Genomic DNA, 10,863 nt, shown 5'->3' on the forward strand with positions numbered 1-10,863 from the left:
GAGAAACACAAATGTGCCCATTGCAAACAAACAATCTTATAATATTGATAGGCCTACAGTATTTCAGATTTTAAAACTAAAATTAAAGAATTAACCAAGACAGCCATGTTATCTGGTCCAGATTTGTATCAGATCTGGTGCGAATCTGACTTCACTTTTACCAGATCTGGACCAGATAGTGGCTGTCTGAGAAACTAACATGGCATACAGATTCCCAAAAATTGTAAATTGTGAAATTGTTCCAACAAAATAAAAACTCACCATCAATTCAGGACGTTTGATAATCTTGCTAAACTTCTTAAAAACGTCATAGAATCTATCCACATCTTTGCCATGTGCTTGAAGTGACAAAGGGATAGTCAGATGCAAAGCATACACTGACGATTAAGGTGTACCATTTTTCGAAAAGTTTTTAGAAATTAGTGCGGCTATGTATTATGGGTTTCCACTTTTGTTAAAAAGTATTTTGGTAGAGTTTCAGAATTTTCCCGCCAAAACTGTGGTTCTGCTGCCATTTTGAAAAAACGGCGGCCGGATAAGATATCATGAAGATCTACAGCCTTAAACTGGCGCAATGTGATCATGTAATATGTCGATTACAGGGTTGTTGGGGTCACAGAACACGTATCTGAAATCAAAAACGCTCTACGAGAGCAATTTTGCAAAGTGAAGTTTTACCCTTTAAAATTAATGGTGAAATTTTACAGACATGGACACAACCTGACCAAGAATACCTCACACCAGAATGAATAATCCTGAACTATTGTCAAACTTTTGAAATAACAACACGATTCATTTACAAACAAATTGAGTTAATCACTTTCAGACATGATCCATCCCTGTTTCTTCTGCATGCTATTCCTTATCATCAAAGCAATACCAGAGTTAAGCAAACACCCAATTCACTAAATTCTTGACGAATTTCTTTGACAATTGAGTTTGGCTAACGTAGCATTTTGTAATCTGAGAACTGTTCTCTGTGCCTTTGCACAACAAGCAAAAGAGCTTGCCGGTGGCCTAATCCCGCGTTCCGCAATATCGTTGACCACCCTTACGTTCAAACTTTTTTTTTTTTTTTTTTTAAACAAACGTTCAAAGTGAATTTGTTTAGTTTCTTATAAATTTTAGAAGTTTTTCCATTCTGATACTGGCATTTGTAGCCACTCTTAATTAGTAAGTTCCAAATTGCTTTCCAAATTGTTGCCTCCAGCAATGTACAAGCACCTTGCCACCTCCCTAAATTGGCTGCAGTCGTATCAAACAACATACCACCAATGGCACTTTTCACTCTCCAGTCTTCTACCAACTTTATTACGGCCTATTCCTGAGATAATCCGGTGCCGTCTGGTATCTCACTCCTAGCTGCTGCTTCATTTCTGCATTATCTTCATCATCAAAACTAACGCCAGACACATATATATACACACTACACAGTTAACCGTTCTGATGAAACATATCCTCTCATTTTCAGAATCTTACCGTCCCAGTGAATTATTTCCAAATCAGGGGCCTGGAACTCATCTCTGATATTTTGAGAGTGAGAGGACCTAGTCTTATTAGCCAGTATGAGCTGTTGTGGCTGAGATATTAGTATCAGACTTGTATGCCGGACGCTCGAGCCACAGCAGCCACGAACATTGTTCCTTGCCGATAGCTCAATCCAAGTCGATCAGATGTTAAAGCTGTAGGCAACATAATCTTCATTTTCTTTCTCTTCCTTTCAGGAGTTTTCCAGTTGTCACTTTGTGTTTCTTCATCTGTACTCCAACTTCACTATTTTAAGATTGTCAGCAACATCCTCTTTCTATTTCCTTTCACCAGCTGCACCGTGTAGTTTTTCTCTAGCTAAATCTCATCTCTTCTGCAGAGCATCTGTGCACAATGCGCAACCTAATTAATCTCGCTGGAGCTTATTTTTCAGATGTTCCAGATCTGTCTCCCAGTCAATGATACCAGAATGCATGAGAATTGACTGCGAGGTAGTCTTACATATATTCAGAGCATCCTTGAGCTTTTCTTCCATATCAAGCTAACGTTTTTTAAATGAATCACTTTTATTCCTCTCACGCCTAGAATCAAGTTCTAGTTGATACCAAGTTTCATACAAACTCCTCAGATACCGGTCTATATCCGCATTTTAACAATAACCTTACACGATTCCTTCTCTGTTCCAGATTGTTTCTCGTTCTTCTTACTAAATACCTAACCCACGCCAAAATGATGTTTCCATACCTGGCGAATTTCCTCCCTTGCTATCACGATGGATTGGTTGATTGTTCTGTGACTTTCGTCTCTGAGGAACAACAGCCTTCTTTTTAGTGTATGTGCCAATGACGGGTATGCTTCACCGGCCGTCTCATTCAGTGGCATAACTGATCTGAATCTTGTAACTTGGGTAAGATCACTAGCTACTCTTCGAGTCACTGTAGCTAATGATGATCTTCGTCGTGTAGAAGTAAGGCATTTACCCAGTTGGGAGAGTTTACTTCTGTTTTTCGAACCTTTTGGTTAAGGTTAAAATGACAATAAGATGCTCTTTTCATGTAAATCTGCAGTCCAAAACAGTGTGGTCACATCTAGCCTATATGTCAAAATTCACTTTACAAAATTGTTGCCGTAGAGCGTTTTTGACTTCAGATTCGTGTTTTGTGACCCCAAAAACCCTGTAATCGACATATTACATGATCACATTGCGCCAGTTTAAGGCTGTAGATCTTCATGATATCTTATCTGGTCGCCATTTTTTCAAAATAGCGGCAGAACTACAGTTTTCGCGGGAAAATTCTAAAACTCGATCAAAATACTTTTTAACAAAAGTGGAAACCCGTAATACATAGCCGCACTAATTTCTAAAAACTTTTTGCAAAATGGTACACCCTACTGACGATCTAAATGTTTTTGAAAAAAGGGAAACTATCGCTAGTAAGTCTCGGAAAGCTAAAAAGTATTATGAAAATAGGTTGGTTGGTTGGTTTTGAATCTTTATCCTCGGACTGACAAAGACTTGATTGGTTATTCCTGGTAGTTTCGCATACTTGTAGTCGTAGAGGCTCTTGACACAGGGCCGGTTATCGAGATTGGAAGACTGAAGTTTTCCGATTGTTAAAGTGTTGTTGCCAGGGAATTATTCCATTCACTAGGTGCCGCTGAATGAAGAGCAAATAGAGCTTGAAGACGTGATTATCTAGACCTCTGCCATGTTTAGCAAGTATTGTCTTGGTTGTGATGGTCAGAAATAAAATTGAACTCATAAGTTGCAGTGAAATACAAAAAAAAAACGTGCCGGAAAAAAAAACTAGACAAGATAAAAGTTTATTAGACAATATGAAACCCTTTTCTCTTCCAAATGCACAATAACTCAAGGCCTGAAATATGTGTAACACAGGAACACATGACAGAAGAAGTAAGCCTACACTACAGTAACATGATGAAATAATGTGAAGTATCATAACCTGATCGTGATAATCCACACAAATGCAATAACGCACCCTTTGGAACCAAGGAGGATACATTTCATTTTGCAGCATCACCGGCACTTCTGTTAGCACTTTGAAAGCATCCGGGTTTTCCACTCGAAGAATTTCAGCAGCTTCAAAAGCGTCAACGACGAGACTTTCTCCTCCAGTGATTTGAGGGTCAAAACTATAAAAATCAAGAAAAAAAAGTTTTGTCATAAAGTATTCTGGAACGTTTTTTATTTATTACGAGATTTATTTAGGTTTTAACTTAAATAGCAGAAGGCATTGGTTTGCAGCTGTAGGTCAAGTTGATGACTAAAACCTTTAGTCACTGACTGTTTTCTGTCAGTCAATTTATTTTGCTTTAACAGCACCATATGTTAACAAACAAGCAGAGTAAATGTAATTGTTAAAATAAAGCATTCGGAAGCCAGAACTAAAGTTTTAAGCTTGCAGGGTGTATCACAGCTGCTTCAAATAAATTTAATCAAAGCCCAAATATCTTCAATGTGTCTTTGAAATTGTATTCTTTCTTTCTTAGAAATTATATAAAGTGCACCCATTATCAGAACTACTGAATATCAATATACAGTATGCATTTACTGCTACTGCTACCTTACACACTTATGGAGTGTCATGTTTTCAGCTGTTTTCCTGTATGGGTAATCCATGTGAAAGGCCAAAGAATTAGTGGTGATGAAGCTATTTTCTGCATCTTCCTTAATTATGTTTGTCATAACACCAAGAACTCCATCCTGCACATTAAACGTAGTCTATTTGAATAGAATTTTAAAGATCCCACCAACAAGTGTGAAACAGCCTACAAATGTTTTAGGCTAGAAGAGTAACAACTACATTTGCTACAATATGGGTTGTTGAATGGATAATTTTTCCCCGGTAGCAATGAAATTCTGGGACCACAAATTAAGACACTTCTAAAAAAGGGTTATATCTGAAGAATGGGGAATAGTTTTCCAAGTTTTCCGGTCTCTGAAATCATCCCGAGACGTACCCTAAAGTAACCCTTGTACCACCCTTGTCATATCTGCTGGCTATTATAAACATTATTCATACACAGCAGTGTGTGTAAGAGAAAACTTTTCAGAGCTTAATCTTGCCAGTTTTGTATGATTCTAGAGGCTTTGAACTATTGATGTAGGCCGGTTACCGAAACTGACAGGGTGAAGTTTCTGCTTGTTGTTGAAATCTTATTTAGGAATTATTCCATACACCTGGTGCAGCTAAATAAAGAGTAGTCTTTGAAATAAGTTAACCCTTTAATGCCCAGTGTAGCCAATTGGCACACCTTAATTGAGGGGCCCCTGTAACTTTTTTAAAAACAAATATGTTTCCTTGTCATGGTTTAATCCACCATTCTATCTCTTGTGAAGACAATAATAGCAAAGAAATTTATTGGAAACACTAATTACCCACAATTCCCTTTCGAAGAAAGCATGGTGATGAGGTGACCATTGAAAAGTTGAAATAGTCAGAAAATGAGGCAGCTTCAGAGCACTGCAGATTTGTTTATTTGAAGAAATGATTGCACTTTTGTGTGTTTTCACAAAGTCATATCAACAAATAACTAGCCTAAATACTTTAATTTTGAAGTTAATGTTTTTAATCTTAGTTATGTTACCCGAAATTTTGATGTAGCCAAATGGCTACATTGGGCGTAGAAAGAGTCCAAATTCCATGGAATAGAATAAATTTTTGATTTTTTTTTACTTTTTATGCAGATACGTTCTTTACTGTAACGCTGCCTGAATTATCTACAATTGATGAAAATAATGTAGATTTGGTGTTGAATGGGATATTGCGATAGTTGTGCCCGCTGGTGACATTTCAGAGTAAGAGGATGAGTCCGATGAAGATGCGGAATGCCTACTTCTTCATCAAGGTTATCTTCGGCGCCTTCTACTACAAGACAGCCACAAGTTGAAGTGGTTGTGGAAAGTGTGAAAGAGGTTCAACCGACAAAACGGTCAACCAGTAAAACCACAAAACGCCAGTGTACGTGGAAGAAGGAGGTATTTAAACCCAGTTTGGATGTTCAGTGGGAGGATCAAGGGTATACTCTATCTGAATATGAAACCCCTTTGGAGTATTTTTTAGAGTTTTTTGATGACGAGCTGTTTGGAAATATTGTCCGTGAATCAAAACTCTACGCTCATCAAAAAGACGGACATGTCTTGATTACATCTATTGCTGAAATGAAAAAGCTTATAGGAGTGCTCCTCCTACACATCAGTATTGTAAAGATGCCTTCGAGAAGGATGTAATGGGAAAGACGAACGAGATACTCTCTAATAGCTGACTGAATGCCACGCAACAGATTTGAAACGCTGTTGCATGAACTTCAATGATAACACAGATATGAAGAAAAGAGACGAGGAAGGCTATGACAATCGAAGTGAATCCCTTGATAGAGCATCTGTAATGGAAATGTCAGCAAATTCCTCCGGAGGAATATAATATAAATTGCAAATAGCCTGCCAAAGAATCTTAAAGCCATTTAGTTTTCTGGTTACTCTTTGTAAAATGCATATAACATTTCTTCTTCGGTTTTTGACCTTCAGCGATCGAATTTACAGGATAATTTGTATCTAAGAATTTTCATATTTGCGCACTCTGTATGCCCAATGTAGCCATTTGGCAACATTTTTTAATTTTTTATTTAAAACACAAAAAATAAAATTTTTGATAAAAATGGATTTATTGGGTCACAAATGTCACTAAAAAACGAAAAAAAATTTTTTTTCGTTTGTAGAAAGTAGTCCGGGCATTAAAGGGTTAATCAAGCGCACACCACGAGAGTCGAACCAGCACCGCTTGATCTTCAAGTTTCTTTGTTTATGAAGTCATGTACTTAACCGTATAAGCTATCGGGGCAAATAATGCTTGAAACGCTTAAACTTGTTGGCAAAGACTAATTGATTGCGGGAGTCTTTATTTTCGGACTGAGAATATCTTTTTTAAAACTTAATCTTGAAAGCTATCCATACTTGTAAAGGCTTTAAACCACAGACAAAGATCCAGTCAATAAGATTGACATGGCAAAGTTTCTGCTTATAAAATATTATTATCTGTATATTTTTTCATCTAAGCTTACATGGTGCCGTTAAATGGAAAATTGTCCTGAAAGTGTCTTGTTGAAGACCATATATCTATGTATGAATGTTATCATAGTTTAGTTTCATTTCGCACAACAACAAAAAAGATTGTAGTTACACTCAAGGAAGCATAATATGAAGACAATTAGGTTTGGTCCCAGTTTTTCAGCTATCTGAAAGACGAATGGAAAGTCAAGAAGATGCAAGTGCAAACATTGAACGAATTACAGCAAAAACAACATTGACCGGTGCCCTACAGGATACTTTGGTAATCCTAGCGTTAAATTTAATTAAAAGTAAAATGTCACTCTTGGAACCGTCACTCTTGAACAAAAATAATTAATCCATGTTGATTGGCAGTCCGCTAATCAACGAAGATGGCCACCGATTATGGCTACCGATGGTGAAAGACAAAATGTGTAAAATAAGCTGCTATCAATCGTGTGAGTTTTGGATGTAACAGGCTACAACAACAATAACACAGTAAGTTAATGTTCTTCAAAGTCAGCTGGCAGGTAAAAAACAAGAACACCTGGTTTTATTGCCACAGTACAGTTTAAAATTACTAAAAAAGATTAAGCAAGCTGTTAATACGAGAAGATTTGTCGTCATAGGTTTATTGGTTTAAGACGCACCGATGATTGTTTCCGTTTTATTAATTGTATCTGTTACTGCTTCCTTTTGGCGGCAAGAGTTACTGGCCGAGACCATCAGGTCTACGTTTCTCTTATTGCTAATTACTCTGTCGGCTTATATCAAATAACAACGGGAAAAAGTATGCCGTTGGTCAAAAGCCTTATCTATCACTTCAATCAATTTATTTCGCAAAATATATTCGTGATTGTGTATTTTAGGTAGAAAAGGTAATAAAGACTCGGTTTTTGACCTATTTTCGCCATTTCTTGGTCAAATTTCTCAGTTCACATTTTATTTTGAAAGTCTTCTTGCATTGAACACAGAATTTCATCAATTTTGTTTTTTCCGTTTCTGTGCAAACAGTACTCCATGCACTTTTTGCACTACAAAGCAATTTGCGCAAATAACAAATTACCTTCCTAATTATTGTCTGTCAGCAAAGAATGACTCATATCGCGTCAAAGATCGACTCCCTACCAAGACAGCAAAATCGACGTTGAATCAATGTAAAAATGACGGATTTTGCTGCCTGGGTACAGAATGGAATTTTAACTCCGTCGCGTTATGAGTAACAAACACAACATGAAACCGCACGCTAATAGTAAACTGTCAATCATGCCATTGCATATCAGCAAATTTCTTGCATTTCATAACTGGCTGTGACAAAAGGTTTATTGTGAACTTCACAATTATCCAATACCAACATAATCGGGATTAAAAGTTGGGGCAAGAAAAAAAAGTAAAAGTCAAGAAATCTCAGGTTTCTAGCGTCACTGCTTCTATGTGAAATTGCTGAATTAGCAAAGGGCGAGACCATAGGGTCTACGCCAGTAACAGGTACGGTTAACCTTGGTCTCGTTCCTCCTGAGAAACCATTCGAACACGTTAAAGTAACTTGTTACAATACAACGTACTGTAGTGTAGACGTACTTTTGAATCTTGGAGCCAAGATGATTTCAGTGGCCGTAGATTGTATTGACCGTAGCCTTATTATTATGTAATCTGTACTGGATCGTTAGGTGCAATAAGATAAGGTATATGGTATGTATTGTGTTTTGGTGTCGCAACAACAAGAGGAGGACCAAAGTAGAGTGGCGAGTCCTTTTCTTTCGACCACCTTTCCTTTACCAATGAAGCCCACCCAATTCATTACTTCCTAGGTAGAGATGAATTATCTTATTAACTTAGTTTATTAACATCTTATTAACTTAGCTTATTTACATCCAGCTCAGACAGGTTTCAAAGCAGGTTTAAATTGTTATAATGCCACCGCTTTACTCGCTGAAATATATTTGATAAAAGTAAAGAATAAAAAAATTTATTGTTTGAAGCTGGATAATAAGAAACACATATGGTCAGCGAGGTTTAATACAAACCGGATATTACAGGATATTTCCTGTTTATAGTTTCTTAACATTTCTGCAAAGAAATATGATAAAGCTACCAGATTTACTTCTTGAAAAACAACGCGCTTCTTTCTATACATTGCAAAAACTTGTCAGCAAAAAGGTTTCACAATCTATTCCATTTTTAGCGAGATGTTACAGCTCATTTGCGGTTTGCGAATTACTCTCCAGTTTATTGAAGACTTGTTTCGAGAATAGTCTGTTTAACGATTCTAAAATTGCTGCTTTACAGCAGGGGTCACCAAATAGCGGCCCGCGGGCCGCATGCGGCCCGCCACGCTGTGTCGCTGCGGCCCGCGGAAGGCATCAGCATGCAAGCATAACCAAAAGTACTTTTCTTCAGGAGTGAAAGAGCACGAAGGCAAAAAATACTTTCCAGAAAGCATATTTTCGCTTTGCATACGATTCCACCGACCGACCAATCAGATTGTAGTTCTAGGCGGGGGTTGCTTAAAGTTATTCCAATGCGATGTCCAGCCACACTGTCCCGGTGGTTGATTAAAACGTCTGATTTCGAATTTCGAAATTGTCTGTGAGCATAGGTTGCTTATTTTAAGTTTGCAATTGTCATGTAAACACTAGTGTGCGTTTCACCGTTATTGTGTTTCACGAGCAGTGTTCTCTTTATGCAAGTTTTTGTTGGCAAAATAGGTCGGTGTGCCAACTCAATTTATAATAAATTGGCAAAATATTATATATAAATTTAAAAACTTTTTCTGATTGTATTATGAAGATATTTAGCTTAGTACTGCAAAACGTTTTTTTTTTGTTTAATATGGAACGCTTCACGATTTTGCGTGTTATCCCTGCGCAGGGGATATGCTAATCTTCTCTGTATCGTTCCAGTTTTAGTATATGTACTGCCGAAGCAAGTACTGCAAAATATTGTTAATCAACAAATTCTCAAGTTGCAACAAATCAACAAGTTGCAAATGCGGACAGGAGCAAACGATGCAACATCTACTCGAATGCCCTGACCTAAAGGCAAGGTGCTCTACACAGGATTTGGCTGAGTTCAACGATAGAGCAAGAGCTTGCGTGATGCTCTGGGCTACGGCCGTGTGACACACGATAAAGAAGAAGAACAAATTCTTGCCAAGCTGATAAGCACCGCAAGTGACAGTTGTCTATAATAAAAGAAAGACGGTTTTATAGACTCTTACAAAAAGGATGAAAAACCAACTCATTGCTTTTTTAGAGGGAAGACTGTTCATGAATTGCGATAGAATTACGATTTTTCGGTGATTTCCACAAGCGTTTGTTTCATGGTACCTGGTTTCTTTTTCCCTGTTATTGAAGCCTATTTTTCGCTGATATGTTTGCAGGTCACTATTGTTGCCGGCATTGCGATGTGTCAAACATTTTCAAGCGAAGTGACAACACCACTCTTGCTTGGCGATGAATATTCTGATGAAACCGCTCACCTCGTTATAAGCGCGCAAAACAAGTGGCCTCGTTTATTAGGCAATAGGCATTGCTAAAAAAGTCAAAAGTGTTGTAAAAGGAGCTTGGCCTGGCAGTAGCGTTGTTCGATTAATCTTGTTGCTGCGGTATTCTAACATAAATACGAACAACATGTAACGCTGGATACTGGGTACGAAATGCGTTCTTTTCTAGCATAAGAGTCAACCTACCTAACATTTTATTAGTGCGGCCCGCCACAGCTCTCCTTAGTGCCAAAGTGGCCCGCATGCAAAAAAGGTTGGTGACCCCTGCTTTACAGTATAAAACAGCAAAATTATAAAACATGTTTGTTTTGAGAAGACGTATTAGCTGAGGCTTATGTGGCACCCGCTGGTGGTGATCTACAATAATTCTGATGTTTTTGGTTTTTTTTTATGCAGAGAGCATTAAGGTTATAATATTCTATACCTTTTCAAATATTACTGATTTAGTAGTTTTGCATGTTTTTCAGTTCCTTTTGATGATCCTATTGAGGTAAAAGGCTGTTAAGACTTTTAGTAAACTAGTAGCTAATTTTGATGTAAAACAGAGATATATGTTTGATGCAGGGATGCAAGAGTAATATAAATTTTATTTTGCAAACAGGCAAAGCACAACAACACAGCCAGGTTAAGCATTATAAAAATACATTTTACATATTTGCAAATAGTTTTAATAATCGAACGTTTTCGGCTTAAGCCCTCATCAGGAATTTGAAAGTATTGTAAGAAATGCAATAAATTATAAACTCATTGTTCTCGCATATTTTAAAATTTAATTTTTAAATTTTTAAAATTAAAATTTATA

At 37.2% G+C, this 10,863-nt stretch overlaps 1 non-coding gene across 1 annotated transcript; it reads right to left on the bottom strand.

Annotated features, from left to right (window-relative positions):
* Nucleotides 1-9,382: 9,382 nt before the first annotated feature.
* LOC145773073 (U6 spliceosomal RNA) lies at nt 9,383-9,489 on the bottom strand. The gene has a single exon (XR_014289486.1). It is a non-coding gene; the product is annotated as a U6 spliceosomal RNA (small nuclear RNA).
* Between the last annotated feature and the right edge of the window lie 1,374 nt (nt 9,490-10,863).

The sequence above is a fragment of the Aplidium turbinatum genome, chromosome 6 (assembly GCF_918807975.1).
Source record: "Aplidium turbinatum chromosome 6, kaAplTurb1.1, whole genome shotgun sequence".
In the NCBI taxonomy this organism is placed as follows: domain Eukaryota; kingdom Metazoa; phylum Chordata; class Ascidiacea; order Aplousobranchia; family Polyclinidae; genus Aplidium; species Aplidium turbinatum.